Below are 16,365 nucleotides of genomic sequence, written 5' to 3' on the forward strand. Positions count from 1 at the left end.
CACAGGGGTCAGGCCTCACACAACATCGGGCATGTTGGTAGGCATATGCCTAAGTTTCTGTGCAATGAATGCATGCATGCCTTACTGGTGATGCGTCAATAGCAAGGCATTCAGGGGAGAGAGTACCCTGCCTCAGTGCCTAGCATGAGACATGTATCCAGGACCATGTTTTTATTCCTATCTTATGGATGAGAAAACTGAGGTTCAGAAAGGGTAGGCAAAATCCCCTAGCTCACCTGGCTGGAAGGGGGCAGAACTTCCCTGTACGTGCTGAGAACACCACTGTTCGAGCAGAGGGGAAACCTCTGCAAATTTCACTCTGTGTTCAGTGGGTGACTTGCCAAAATGACTTGCCAAAGCCCTGTAGGGCCAATAAATTAGAGTGTTTGCATCAAATTTCCATGCACAAGAGCCAACTCAAAACCTTAGATCCAATTCCATTGGTTCTCATAGCTCTGAAGTGGACAGATGCTAGTAATAAATCCTACAGGCTGATGGCAGGACTTTGATATATAATATTAACTCTGATCTGCCCTTGGTGGTGGTCTGACTCAAGACAGAGGGAATATTAAAAGCAGTAGTAATCCTTTTAAAAGTTCCATGCGCTTCTGCCCAGATATCAAGGGTTTCTGGCTGAGTTAGCCTGCAGAAACAATTGTGCCGATTAAGTGATGTTGAACCACAAGAAAGTGTCTTCCCACTTAGCAAATCAAGGATCCATGGGATGGAGAGAAAGGAGGGAATAGAGTTTGTCACTTGGGCTGTACTGACCCCAGTGGTGATGTCTTCCCTTTGATGGGTGGCGTTGGGACAGCAAGGCAGTCATCATTTAGCCCGCTAGTGCTAAGGCGGAAGGCATCCGCAGTGTGTGGTCTGGCATCCGCAGGCAAAGACGAGAGGATGGGCCCTGCAGAGTGTTTTGGATTAGAAACAAGCTGAGTGAACTGAGTGTTTCTTCAGGGAGCACACTGCAGATGAGCCAACAAATCCACGACAGTGGGGAGTGAGGTGAGGCAGGGACACGAATCCACAGCTGACTCACCCAGGACATTCCCACCTCCTCAGCATAGAAAACCACAGGGACAAACTGACCAGAACGCTATTCATCCATGGGTCTATCCCGTGCCTTGATCAGTCTTCCTAAATCCCACCTTTGCCAAAGTCACTCCAGTCTGTGAATTTTCCATGACTTCCTGATGCATATGGAAAGATGTTCAGACTCCCAATCTGAGGTCCGATGCTCTCCAGAATTCCATCTTTCCCTACCTTCCTGGAATCATTTCCCATTGACTTGCCATCTACCTGGGCAAGCTGGAATGGCTGCTTTGGCTGTCTTCTGAAAATGCCCTGAGGTGTCTCTGCCCCAGGCCTGTCTCCTCTGCCCCCAGAGCTGCCCAGGCCCCTGCTTCCTACAGAGACCAGCTCACAGTCTTCTTGTCAGTGGTCATCTAACAGTGGTCTTGTAAAAGCAGAGCAAGTTCCAATCTTATTTATAGCATTCAGCAGTTTTTTGTTTTGTTTTGTTTTGTTTTTTGTTTTTGTTTTTGTTTTTGTTTTTTAGAGCTGGTGTCTTGCTCTGTTGCCCAAGTTTGAGTGCAATGGCTCAATCACAGCTTCACTGCAGCCTTGAACTCCTGGGCCCTAGTGATCCTCCTCTTTCAGCCTCCTGAGTAGCTGGGACCACAGGCATGCACCACCATGCCCAACTAAACACAGTCTACCTTGACGTGTGTGTGTCCATCCATCACCAGATGCTCACGGAAGGTAGGGCAGAAACATTTTGAAAAATAATTTTTACCTTTGAAGAGTAATCTTAATGATAACCTAGCAGGTGCTCAGATACATCAGGTCAATTCACTTCCTATGACTGTGTAACAAATTACCACAAACTTGGTGATTTAGAGCAATGTCCATTTATTATCTCAGGGTTTCTATAGGTCAGAAGTTTGGGTGTTGCATGGCTGGATTGTCTGTTTAGGATCTCACAGGGTTGAGATCGGGGTAGCCAGGGTTGCTTCTCATCTGGGGCTCCAAGTCCTCTTTGCAAGCTCACTGGTTGCCAGTAGAATTCAGTTCCTGTGGTTGTAGGACTGAGGTCCCCATATTCTTCTTGCTGTTTGTCAGTCTGGGGTGCTCCCAGCAACTCAAGGCCACTCTCAGGTTGTTGACACAGGGTGCCAACATCTATCTTCAAAACCAGTAGGAGGATTTCTCTTGCACTGAATCTCTTTTGCATCTCTGACATTCTCAGTCTCTGACCTCTAGATCCAGATTTAAAGGGTTCACTTGATTCTGTCAGACCCACTCAGGACAATTATTTTGTTGTGCGTCCCTTTTTCTGGGAAGTGGGTCCACCACTTCTATCAGGTTCTTAAAAGGGTCTGGGAATGTTCAACCATCACAGACATCCACACCAGGCCAGTTAAGTCAGAACTGCTGGAGATTCCACATTCTCCTGGGCAGCCTGGGTGGAGAACCACTATGTGGAAGGAACACTGGGCTCCAAAGATAAGGGGCCTTGCATTTTATTTCATTACCAGTGTCTACTGGCTCTGAGACCTTACAGAAATCACTCAACTTCTCAGGGCCTCATTTGCAAACACGGATGATAATAGTAAGCTCCATCTCTCACGGTTGTTAGGAGGATTAAAAGTGTATAAAGATGCTCTGCAAGCTCCGAAGTATTAGCCAACCGTCTTGTCAGTGTGAAGAGACACTGAAAAGTGAGGTGGGACACAGCATTTTAAGTGAAAAAGAAGGGAGAAGCTTATCTTTATCAAAGTTAAATATTAGATACTGAGTACTTTGTAAAGTCTGTTGCTGCTGGGGATCAGGCAAATTGTTATAACCTTCCTGGAAGGCAATTTCCCATAATTATCAGCAGTTTACAGAATATCCAAGCCATTTGACCCTAAGATAATGTTTCTAGGGATTTCTCTTAAGGATTTAATCAAGGACACATACACAGATTATAGCAGTTCAAAATTGGAACCCATCTATTTAACAATAAGGGATTGTTTAATTACACATGAAATATTATTTAAACATGAACATTATATTGCCTTTAAATATTTGACATGGAAAGAAGCTTAAAACTCAGTCCTATTTCCTTATCAATGTTCTATCAACAAGGGGCAGGAGGTGTCACCTCCTTGGGAATCAGAGTTGGCCCCTCAGGTAGGTGTTTGGAGCTTCCAGGTAGGGGCTGGGGACAAAGTGTGGATGGGGCACCTGCTGGACCTGTGGCGAGATCATCAGGGATTGCTATTGGTCTCAGCAAGGGAGTGAGGCTGACCAGTTCTCAGCTGCATTTCAGAGAAGGATGAAATGCCCTAATCAGAAGTCAGCTCCCCTCATGACCCTGGAGGGAATTCTGCCCACTCACAGACTCTTTCTTATTCTGGGCCTCTGCTGTTATCTGGGTATTGCTCCCTGTCACAGTCAGTCTGGGGACTGATCCTCCAGGAAAGTCTTCGGACCTCTCGGCAGGTTGAATGCTTCTCCTTTGTGACTCCCCTGCCATGGTGGTTGTGCCCCTTCTTACCTTCTACAGACACGACTTTTCATGGGCTTCTTCCTTTCTCCCCACCAGTAAATCACCACCCTTCAAAGGCAGGAACTGTCTCTATTTCATGTTAGTATCCTGCGGGCCTGGCCCAGAGTAGATGCTCCAAAAAACTTGTCCTGAACTGAATGGGCGTGAAGCCGGGGCCTGTTGCACTGTGTTGTTGTGGGGTGGGGTGACTTCCAATAACACTGGGAGCCATCTCCCTCTCTCATTCCGAGGGAAGAGTCCACAGCACAGATGGGCGCAACCCAATGTCAGGAGCTGACACTGTGATCAAAGAAAATCATTTCCATTGCTCCTGTAAACGAAAAGAGTCAAACTCAGTAAAATATTTGAAGAGATGTATTCTGAGCCAAATATGAGTGACCATGGCCCTTGCCATAGCCCTCAGGAGGTCCTGAGAACAAGTGTCCAAGGTGGTCGAGGTACAGCTTGGTTTTATGCATTTTAGAAAGGCATGAGACATCAATCAAGTACATTTGAGAAATACACTGGTTTGGTCCAGAAAGGTGGGACCAAAGTGGGAGGAGAGGGGCGCTTCCAGGCTATAGGTAAATTTCAGTGAGTTTGTCTAAAGACCTGGGATCCATAGAAAGGAAATTTTCAAGTTAAGATAAAAGATGGTGGAGACCAAGGTTCTTTTGAAGTCTTATAGAGGCTGTCCTCAGAGACAATAGATGGTAAATGTTTCCTATTCAGATCTTTAAAAGGTGCTAGACTTGGCCAGGCACGGTGGCTCACGCCTGTAATCCCAGCACTTTGGGAGGCCCAGGCAGGTGTGGATCACAAAGGCAGGAGTTTGAGACCATCCTGGCCAATGTGGTGAAACCTCATCTCTACTAAAAATATGAAAATTAGCTGTGTGTGGTGGCGGGCGTCTGTAGTCCCAGCTACTCAGGAGGCTGAAGCAGGAGAATCACTTGAACCCGGGAGGCAGAGGTTGCAGTGAGCCGAGATCATGTCACTGCACTCCAGCCTGGGCGACAGAGTGAGACTCTGTCTCAAACCAAAAAAACAAAGTGCTAGACTTTCAGTTAATCTCTTTAGGATTGGGAGGGCCTGGAAGAAAAGTATCTAGCTATGTTAATAGAGATTCTTTACAGATACAAATTTTCCCCCACAAAGGACAGCTTTGCAGGGCCATTTCAAGATATGGACAAAAAAGCCTATGTTTTGGGGTAAAATATTTTGATTTTCTTCCTTGTCTCATAATGTTATGACAGAGTCAGGTTGGAAAGTAAGTCACAATATATAGGGTTAAATAAAATCCATCTGATGAGAATTTATGGTTTGTAGGGCATCACTCCCCAGACCCTTTAGATAGAGAATTTGGGTAAGATAAAAAAAAAAATCAGAGCTTAGTCTTCACTTGCAAGGGTGCCCCTGTCTTCCTCCACTCTCCATCCCCAAGCTGGGCTGGGATTTCTTGAGCCAGATGAGTTGAAGATGCTGCAAAGTGAAAATGGCCTTGCCTTCCTGTGCAGTCAGGTGGAGCACCCCGTTCCCTCATCTGGGCCTGCTGAGCAGGGTCTCACTGATCCCCGCACTGTGTGTCCCTTAGGCCTTTCCTGAGACCCAGCCTTTCCCCCAGTGGAAGGGAGAATTATTTGAAAAGTGTGGGGTTTGGTGTCAGACAGACTGGGACCCAGGTCTAGGCTACTGAACCAGTGAGCTGTGTGGCTTTGTGCATGCTGTTTAGACACTCTGAGTTTTAATTTCCTAATTTCTAATTGCCGGACAGGTTGGTTGGGAGGACCAGCTTAGATTGACCTATGAAAGCATTTGTAGACTCGGAAGTGTTCACATGGCACTTTGGATCAAATCGTTCCTGCTGCTTCAAACTACTGTGTGATGAGTTTCCAAAAATCATTGCCTGTGATCTGCAGGCTCGTTGTATGTCACAGATCACCAGATGTGCTTCCATTCCATGCTTGCTTCTGCAGTCCTGTTCTAAGCTCTGGCCTAATATTCTTCCCGCCCACGGAGCTCTTGCCACTGCCTCACCACAGAGACTGGAACCCTGTCCTTTAACTCCCAGCTCAGAGTGTAGGGAAGTGTTTCTCAAAGTATTCTCTGTGTTATCTGCTTCCAAATTGCCTGGATATTGGTTAAAAACCAAACCTCTGGTTCCCCTTCCAGACTTAAGGATGAGAATTTGCTGTGGGAATGAGTGGGAATCTACGCTGTTGTGAAGTTCCCCACAGGGATCTCCTGCATCTTAAGGCTCAAAGACCATGGACCTAGCCCCTGGATACTGGGCATAGGCATCTCAGATGCTGTCTGTTTCTTCACTTCCCTGACTGGCCTGGGCTCTGGGGTTGGGCCCTTCCCATTTCTGGATTTGTGATACTTGTCTTGTATCCCCTTTTATCATAGTGTGCTTTTGCTTACAAGTGAACAAAAACCCAATCCAAAATGATTTAAACAAAAAAAGCACTTATTGTAAAAGTTCAGAATAAACTGTCTTCAGGCATAGCTTGATCCAGGGGCACACACTGTGTTACCAGGAGGCAGTTTCTCTCCGCCTCCTCACTTGGCTACATTTTTGTCTCACTTGTGCATCCTGAGCCATTCACAGAGCTCAGGAGGATGAGTGTTCTGATGGAGCAGGGTATGCTGGTGGTTAGTGCCATCAAAAACAGAATGAGATAATGATATGGCTCAGATGACTGGAGGAACACCAGGGTTCTTGGTCTAGCACACGTTTGGATAAAATGACACGGACACACCTGGAGTGGTTTTAAGGAGCGAAAAGTTTAATATACAAGAAAGAAGGAAGGAAGAAGAAAACAGCTCCCCAGTACAGAGACAGAGGGAGAGGGGATTTGAACAGAGAGAAAACCCCGGTGGGGAGAAGGGATGTGGGGGGAGGGCGTGAGTGTGTGTGGTGTAATCAGCTAGTTATATGAGGAGGCTGGAGGAGGCGGTGCTGGCTTGCATAGGGCTCAGAGGATTGGTTTGACCAGGCATGTCATTCACATAGCCTGCGAAAAAGCTGGCCCTCACACTCTAGCCTTTTAAGATGCAAATGCAGGGCACCATGATGTTCTACACACGTGGGGATATGTGGGGGCGGCCATGTTGCCAGCCACCCAATGGGGCAAGGAAGAAACCTGGAATCTCCATGTTTGGGTGGACTCAGTTTCCAGTGGCCTGCGTTTGCATATCAAAGCTTGCCAGTGGCTCTTAGAGCTGGCGCTCTCCTGTTAGACAAGAAAGGTTTCTGGATCTGCTTTAAAAGAAACAAAAACTTCCCAAGGACCTCTTTTCCTCTCTATCTGCCTAAAATAATTTCTTAATAACTCCTATAACAATAAGGGGGTGGTCCATTCCCACATGTAAATTGAGGCTTTTCCCAGAAATAGGGTGAATAGATGCTGAGTTACCCCAGTCAGCAAATGTCCATTTATCTCATTTGTGAACTCTGGACTCTGCACAGAGACTGTGGTGACACAGGCTGTCCTGTGACCCTGTGGCTGGGTCAGCTCCTGTGTCTGCGACAGGATGCCCTGAGTCCCCATGGATTCCTCAACCCCACACCCTGTCCTACTCTTAGCCAAGTCAGCCATGCCCCTCTGAGGGCTACGCTGTTTCAATAGGCCTGGTTTCCTAAGTACCTTTCATTATCACCTGGGCTCATACCCAGAAGCAAAGCAGAAATTTCTTTTGAGATCCAGGGTGGGAAATGGTCAGTTGAATTGAGTTGCAACCGAAGGTGAGGAAACGTCTTTTATGAAAACCCATTTCCCTCTGTCGGAGGTGATTTCAGTCACATTTTCCAAGCTCAGGATAATTTACCCCCTACCAGGGTGCACTGCAGAAGGTCTGGCTGGAAGGCCCCGAGCACAGGAGTTGATTGCTAGCTGCTAAGAGGCTGCGCTTTGTTCCCGCAGGAGAAAGCTGCAGGTTAAGAGAACATTCCCCACCTTGCCAGGGGTGACAAAGCAGGGGACTGCTTGAGGGCTGACACTGGAGTTAGAGATAATGAAAGGAGAGGAGCAAGAAGAAGCCAGGGCCTGGCTCGGCATCTCACCGCATTGGTGGGGAGAGGAGCTGTTCACCTTCTCGCACCTGTTGTTGGGCTGAGACAGATTTTCAGAGAGCAATGCCTCCTGGACAGAGGCTCTTCCCCACAGGGCAAATGTAATTAGTTGAGAGAAAAACAAAGCTCTGAAACCCTAATTAGGTGCAAAGCCCTCAGGCTTTATACATCTAAACAGCTAAGGAACAGAGGATAAGATTCTCCAGTCGGCACTCCCTTGCCAGTCCTGGCTGAGCTAATGGTGAAGTGAGAGCTGTGCCACAGATCCCATGGTTGGCTTTTTGTTGTTGTTGTTATTTCAGACGGAGTTTCACTCGCCACCCAGGCTGGAGTGCAGTGGTGCAATCTTGGCTCACCACAATCTCCGCCTCCTGGGTTCAAGTGATTCTCCTGCCTCAGCCTCCCGAGTAGCTGGGACTACCAGCACCTGCCACCATGCCTGGCTAATATTTTGTGTTTTTAATTGAGACGGGGTTTCACCATGTTGACCAGGCTGGTCTTGAACTCCTGACCTCAGGTGACCTGCCCACCTCAGCCTCCCAAAGTGCGGGATTACAGGCGTGAGCCACTGCACCTGGCCCCGTGGTTGGCTTTTACTCCTTCCATTCTGCCACCCTGAAGCTGATCCTCTGGAATTTGCTTGTTTTTGGTGTGTCCAGAAATGAAGGTCTATCAGTTCTTGAAATTGGGTTGTTTTAAGTAACTGATGTGCCGGGATGACAGTGAAGAAGACAAGATAGGGATTCCTCTTCCTAAACTTTAGGGCCTGAAGGGACTCCTCATTGACAGCAGACGGGACTTTTAATTTCACTCTGGGATGGAGGAAGTGGAGAGGTGATCCAGGCTGGATTGAAATCTCTCAAGCCTGGGAGATTTTGCCCAAAGACTTGTGACATGGGAACAGTAGAAACATTGGGAAAATTGGACTTTCAGGTCAGCATTCTGGGAATTTCCCCAGTCTTCCCAGGGTGGGATCATCTGGCCCCAGTTATGGGAATAATTCCACATAAATAGAAGATGACTTGGGAAGTCAGGGAGGAGGTGGAGGACCACTGTTCTGATCAGCCTCCTTCAACCTCACAGTGGGGTTGGTCTCAGATGGTGCCCAGGAACCTGCCAGCAGCGGCACTTTGATGGCACCAAGATCGTGGGTGCAGGGACCCAGATTTGCTTCCTACTCATGTCTCCCTAGCCACTGAAAAATGGAATATCAGTGAGGAATATCTTAGAGGGCTGCCTCTGCCCCTTTTGCCAGAGGACCAATATTGGTTATGAACAATTGGGCCGCATCTGGTGTGCAGAAAAATGAATATTTTAATAGTGCTTCATAGGGTATCGTAGCATCTTATAAAAAGTGGCCCATCAAATTATTGATTCAATCATTTAAAATGCATTAGCAGAGGATGCCTATCAGACTAAGACATCCGTGTTTCTGATGCAGTGAAAAGGGTCCAGGTAAGGAACACATATTAAGCCTCTTGGCATCCTTGTGTGAGCACGGTGCATGACGTGGCCGTCAGTATCATTGTTTTCTTTGAGTTTTTGCTTGAGTGTTGAGATGTGTGAGGGATAGAAGATCCTTGTTTGCTTCTAGTCCTGACCTACACTGTCCATTAGGGAAATAATTTGTTTTCTGGAACCCATCATATGAATAATTTTGTTTTTAGTCAATAGAAACAAATGGTCTTTATTTAACTAACAGAAAAAATTCCAATGAGGCCAGGCCACATAGGGGTTTCTGTAAATGTCATATCATTTCTGTTCTGTCCCCTCAGCTAAGAGTATAAAAAGTTCAGGCTACCTCCAGGGGCTTTTGCCTACTTAAATAGTATTACTTAGAGATGAGCTAGTACTTGGTTTTAAAAGTAATTTTTTTTTTTTCTGTTTTGGGACGGAGTTTCGCTCTTGTCGCCCAGTCTGGAGTGCAATGGCACAATCTCGACTCACTGCAAGCTCCGCCTCCCAGGTTCAAGAGATTCTCCTGCCTCAGCCTCCCAAGTAGCTGGGATTACAGGTTCCTGCCACCATACCTGGCTAATTTTTGTATTTTTAGTAGAGACGGGGTTTCACCAAGTTAGGCAGGCTGGTTTCAAACTCCTGACCTCAGGTGATCCGCCTGACTGAGCCTCCCAAAGTGTTGTGATTACAGGCATTAGCCACTGCTCCTGGCCCTAAAAGTAACATTTCTAAGCTTTGTACTTACGACACCAAAAACACACAGACTGACATCTAAGTAATTAAGTCAACCATTAAGATGTTTAGTTATGTCATGCAAAATAGTAATCTCCAGTGAGTTCTCAAAGAATTCAGTAGTTTGATGTTATTGCCAGCACAGCCCTTACTGAGTCCTGTTATAAATCTTAAAGAAAAATGTAAGATTTTTAATTTTTAAACATTTAAAAATTTTTAATTAAATTTTTTTTTTTAGGGCTGGACTCTTGGTCTGTCGTCCAGGATAGAGGGCAGGGATGCCATCACTACTCACTATAACCTCAAACTCCTGGGCTCAAGCAATCCTCCCACCTCAGCCTCCTGAGTAGCTGGGACTACAGGCATGCCCCACCACATTTGGCTAATTTTTAAAATTTTTTTGTAGAGACAGGGTCTCACTATGTTGTCCAGGCTGCTCTCGAAATCCTGGCCTAAAGTGATCCTCCTGCTTCAGCCTCCTGAGTAGCTGGGTTAGATCCTGGCAAATGAAAGGGCCCCCAACTTTGAACTACCTTTGGGGAAGATCTCGCTGTGTTCCCTTTGGGGATTGAGGATGTGGTTCAAGAGAGAAGAGTGCACTCTAGGCAAACCTGCTAATTCTGTTCCTCAAAAGAAGGCAGGGAGAGGAGAGAAAATGCATTTCTGTTTGCTGCCTAAAGGTTTATTTGCTTGTATTCCTTCGGGAAATGGAATGACTCTGTGTGCCTGGGTTATAGTTGATGGAATAAAGCATCATTTTATGCTGTACCTGAGAAATAATATCTGAACCTACATAAAAATAATAAAGTGGGTCAGCTCCCTCTGGGAATATTCTGTGTCCGCCCCTGGACTCCCACTTCCATGAATATATATGGATAATGCCTGCCATTACTTTATAGTTATGGGCCTGTCAACCCTATACATATTAATACATCCTTAGGCTTTCTTGTAGTTCCATAAGGTAATAAAAACAGTTTTAACAGCAATGCCATATATCCAGTTGGACATTTCTTAAAAACAAAACACTCTCTGCTGAATTATAAACTGTTGCACAGGATAGAGGCTGTTTTGCAAGGGCCACCCCCTACCCGCCCCCACCCAGCCTGGCCCCCCTAGTATCAGGGCTTGAGCTGGGGCAGAACTGGCCTGTCGGTGATGCCTGTGAGTCTGAGTTCAGATGACTCTGGAATAATCCTTGCTTCTAGGGCCGATTCTACACTGCTGAGTAGTTCCTGCCTGCCCACCTTTGTTACTCTTTCACTTTATGACTTCAGGATGATTTTTTTTTTTTTTTTTTTTTTTTTAGACAGAGTCTTGTTCTTTCCCCCAGGCTGGAGTGCAGGAGTACAGAGGCATGATCCCAGCTCACTGCAACCTCCGCCTCCTGAGTTCAAGTGATCCTCCCACCTCAGTTTCCTGAGTAGCTGGTATTACAGGCATGTGCCACCACGCCCGGCTAATTTTTGTAGTTTTAGTGGAGATGGGGTTTCTCCATGTTGGCCAGGCTGGTTTTGAACTTCTGACTTCCAGAGATCCACCCACCTCAGCCTTCCAAAGTGCTGGGATTAGAGGCGTGAGCCACTACGTCTGGCCTGAATTTTTTTTCTTGAGTCCTTGGTCTCAAATTGAAAAAAAAGAAAAAAATAAAATAGCCATCACCCCATTGACCCTGAAAGGAATGGCTCTGTTAAGTATCCATTACGTACCAGCCACTGCTGTCGGCACCTCATGTGTTTTAAGTCATGACATACATCGTCATAGTAACCCCAACGAGGCAGCTGCTGTCATTGTTTCTACTTTGCATGTGAAGAAGGTGAGGCACTGACGGGATAGGTCATGTTCCCAAAAGCACATGATCAAGACAGAAGTCCAGGCGGTCTAGCTCCAGAACCTAGCTCTTCATACACTAGCGCCTCCATCAGGAGCAGTTGCTTATAATATGCCTGGGACCCTTAGAAACACAAGACCAAGGAAGCCTCCTGGATTCCAAGCTGCTATATTGCCTCTGTAGCTCCCTCAAAAGGCAATTTTATTCACTGAAACTAAACAAGGCCAGTTGCTGTGGCTCTGGCCTGTAATCCCAGCACTTTGTGAGGATGAGGTGAGAGGATCACTTGAGCTCAGGAGTTTGAGACCAGCCTGGCCAACATGGGGAGACCTGTCTCTTCCTAACTAACTAACTAACTAAATAAATAAATATTAGTGGGATATGGCTGGCCAGCTAGTCAGGTCCCAGCTACATGAGAGGCTGAGGCAGGAGGATCCCTTGAGCCTACGAGATCGAGGCTGCAGTGAGCTGTGATAGTGCAACCACTACACTCCAGCCTGGGCAACAGAGTGAGACTTCATCTCAAAAAACCAAACCGAAACAAAATTAAAAAACAACTACTACTAAACAAACCCCCACTGAAATAAAGCCATTTCAAGTCTTCTATTTGCTCAGCTCAGTTGAGCCTTGGTGTCCCACATGCTGTTGCTGGGCAGAACACTTTGATTTACTTTCGTCCTCCCAGCTCAGAAAACATTCTTAGGCCCATACGAGCCATGCCTGATGACCAGCATGCAATTATAAATGCTAAGATTGTAAAAATAGAAGGGGATTTTTTGCTCAGGAGTTTCCCCTTTCTCCTTCCAGGCCAGTCACTCAATTTCTTGGTTTTTTTTTTTTTTTTTTTTTGAGACGTAGTTTCGCTCTATCGCCCAGACTGGAGTACAGTGGTGTGATCTTGGCTCACTGCAAGCTCCACCTCCCAGGTTCATACCATTCTCCTGCCTCAGCCTCCTGAGTATCTGGGACTACAGGTGCCCACCACCATGCCTGGCTAATTTTTGTATTTTTAGTTTCACTGTGTTAGCCAGGATGGTCTCGATCTCCTGACCTCGTGAGCTGCCTGCCTTGGCCTCCCAAAGTTCTAGGATTATAGGCGTGAGCCACTGCACCCGGCCCAGTCACTCAATTTCTTAATGTATAGTTTCCATAAGTAAGTAGTGTCCCAGCCAGGCGCGGTGGCTCATGCCTGTAATTCCAGCAATTTGGGAGGCCGAGGCAGGCAGATCATCTGAGGTCAGGAGTTCAAGACCAGCGTGGGCAACATGGAGAAAATCCCACTCTACTTAAAATACAAAAATTAGCTGGGCATGGTGGCATGTGCCTGTTGTCCCAGCTACCTAGGAGGCTTAGGCAGGAGGATGGCTTGAACCCAGGAGGTGGAGGTTGCAGTGAGCTGAGATTGCACCACTGCACTCCAGCCTGGGCGACAGAGTGAGACTCCACCTCAAAAAAAAAGAAAAAAAAAAGGGAAGTGTCCTTATGAAGCCATCCAGTCAGACTTTTCCAAGCACAGAAATGCAACACACAGACACACAGAGCAAGACACTAGTCAGGGCTCAAATCCTGGCACCACCATTGGGCAGCAGAATGACTTTCAGGAAGTGACTTAACTTCTGTAAACTGTTTCCTTACCTGTAAAATGTGGATGATATTAGTACCTACTCCATAGCATTCTTAAGAGGAAGCATGCAAAAAAGGAAATGCTTAGCACACTTCCAGAAACATAGTAAGCACAGAATAAAGGAGGCTGTCATGGTTATTAGGATCATCTCATCTTTGCTCAAATACTTTCAGTGATGGGGAGCTACTGGCCTCCTAAGCTTGTTGGCAAGCTCTAGTTCAAGGAGTCTAGAATTCTAGATATGGAAGGCCAAGTAATCCAACTTCATTCGTTCCCTGGCAAGAAATCTGAGGCATGGAAAGATTAAATGATTTATCCAAGGATGTACCACTAGCCAAGGGCAGGGCCAACACTAGAACTTCAGAGCATCTGATGTCTGCTCTATGTCCTTTCCTTTCTTCAGTTATGACCAAGTCTGCCTTCCTGTCATTTCCCCTACAGGTCCAACTTTCTTTCTTTTTTTATTTTTTGAGACAGAGTCTCACTCTGTTGCCCAGGCTGGAGTGCAGTGGCATGATCTCAGCTCACTGCAAGCTCCACCTCCATGGTTCACGCCATTCTCCTGCCTCAGCCTCCCGAGTAGCTGGGACTACAGGTGCCCGCCCCCCTCCACCATGCCCAGCTAATTTTGTTTTTGTATTTTTAGTAGAGATGGGGTTTCACCGTGTTAGCCAGGATGGTCTCGATCTCCTGACCTTGTGATCTACCCGCCTTGGCCTCCCAAAGTGCTGGGATTATAGGCCTGAGCCACCGTGCCTGGCCCAGGTCCAACTTTCACCCTGTTATGGTCCCTGGCAGTACATCTTAGATACCCTAAAAACATGAGTGTTGAAGTGAGGGTTTGCATGGCCCATGAGCAGACTGTCATAAATACTAGAATTCTTGCTTTTGTCTTGGCACTTCACAGATAGGAGATGGAACCACAAGAGCTGCCCTTTGTTTTTGAATGTGGCATGGCTCTGCTATTTCTTATATTTCCTTTTCACATTGTGTTGAAACAAGCTCTTGCTCTGTCACCTAGGGTGAGTGCAGTGGCATGATCATAACTCACTGTAACATCAAACTCCTGGGCTCAAGTGATCTTCTCAGCTCAGTCTCCCAAGTAGCTGGTACCATAGGTACTTGCCACCATGCCTGGCTAATTCTTTTTTCTTTTGTAGAAACAGGGTCTCACTATGTTGCCTAGGCCAGTCTTGAACTCCCAGGCTCAAGTGATCCTCTCTCCTTGGCCTCCCAAAGTGCTGGGATTACAGGCATGAGCCTTTGGGCCCAACCTTGTGTTCTATCAAAAAGTAGTCTTAACACACAATTCTCCATATTATTTTACCTGGACTTGTTTTGAGTAACACTTTATTCATCCTTCAATCTGTCAAATGAGTGTCTACTCTTTGCCAGACACCATGATATACAGAGGAAAAGACATGCTCTTTGCTCTCCAGATGCTAACACAGTAGTGGAATGACAGGCCCATAAACGATGGCAATTGAGCAATAATTAATATGATGGAGATAAGATGGGTGCAAGGTTCCTTGGAGCAGAGAGGAAGGGAGTTCAATCTGTCTTGGGTTAGGGATGCAGGTAAGAATGGAATGGGCTCTGGAGGGGAGACGGCTGAGGAGGTTATCTATGGCTGTGCAGGAGTAAGTGGTGCCATTTACTGTGGCAGAGACGGGCTAACTGTTCGAGCATCTGTCTCCCCTTCTTCCTGTGCTTACCAGTGATCTTCGTGGTCAGGAGCCCAAGTGACTGAGGCTTAGACAAGAAAATCTGAGCAGATGTGATGCCTGTGACTTCACGGCCTGGCTCACAGACTCTCTACCTTGCAATTCTTTGTGTGCCTTCTCTGTGTCCATGTGGACAAAGACAGCAGATGGGAAGCCATATGTCCGTCGCAAGATGGAAGGGTCTGGGTGCCTGGCTCAGATGAGCGCCTCCTACTGATCACGAAAGTGTGTTCTGGGCTTTATGTTAATGAGAAATAAGCTTCTATTGTGTTGAGAGCCATTCTACATTTTGGGGTTAATTTTGTTGTTGTTGAAGCAGTCAGTGTCACATCTAATACTGTGATTACTAAACTCAGAAGTTTGGATTTATTTATGCCATGTTGAAACCAACCAAACTAACCATGCTGGTTTGGAAAGATACAACCAGTAACCCTGGCTTCTCAGTGTGTTAGCCAGCGGACTAACTTGGGAGCTAGACTCACAATATGTTCCTTTCCTGGAAAATTCCATTTGAGATATATTGGGCTCTTTATCCTTAAAGAAATCATCTTAGCCCTGATTGAAATGTTCCTGTTTCTCCTAGATAACATGGCTTACTTTAGAGCAGGTTGCTGCTGCTAAAAATCTACAGCTTGCTTTTTTTTTTCCAAGCAAAAAGGAAGGAGCAGGGGAAGCAACTTTATTCCCTATAAAGAGGAGGAAAAGAGGACTCCCAGCTTATGCATGAGTGTGGAGAAGACAAGACAGAATTTTGTCTCATGCCAGTGTGACTTTTCAGCATTTTCCCTCCAGTTTGCTAGACTTCTCACACATCTTACTTGATCTTAATCAGATCATATCATATTTCATTATATTTTTATTGTTATTTTGACAGCTCTACCACAAAATTACCCATGGGGTTGTATGTTTACTGACACAACCAAAAAAGGAATAAATTGGAGAACTTAAAAGAAAAAAAAGATGTTTGGATATTGACACTCTTTGAGTACATAAATGTGCAACAGATTTTCTATTCATTTATGCATCTGTATTAGTTACTATTGTAGCATAACAAATCACTTCAAAACTTAGCGGCTTACAACATCAATCATTCGTCTTCTTGTAAAGTTTCTAAAGGTCAGGAATGTGAGAATGGCTTAGCTGGGTGGTTCTGGCTCAGGGTCTTCCATTAGGCTGTAGTCAAGATGTTGGCTGGGAATGCCGTCATCTCAAGGCTTGCCTGTGGCTGGAGGATTTGCTCCACAAGGGTTCATGTACATGGCTGTTGGCTGGAGGCCTCAGTTCCTCATTATGTGGGCCTTGCCATAGGGCTGCTCACAATACGTCAGCTACTTCCACTCAGACTGAGAGATTCAAAAGAGAGTGAGGAAGAAACTGTGGTGCATTTTG

Source organism: Gorilla gorilla, chromosome 1 (genome assembly GCF_029281585.2).
Source record: "Gorilla gorilla gorilla isolate KB3781 chromosome 1, NHGRI_mGorGor1-v2.1_pri, whole genome shotgun sequence".
In the NCBI taxonomy this organism is placed as follows: domain Eukaryota; kingdom Metazoa; phylum Chordata; class Mammalia; order Primates; family Hominidae; genus Gorilla; species Gorilla gorilla.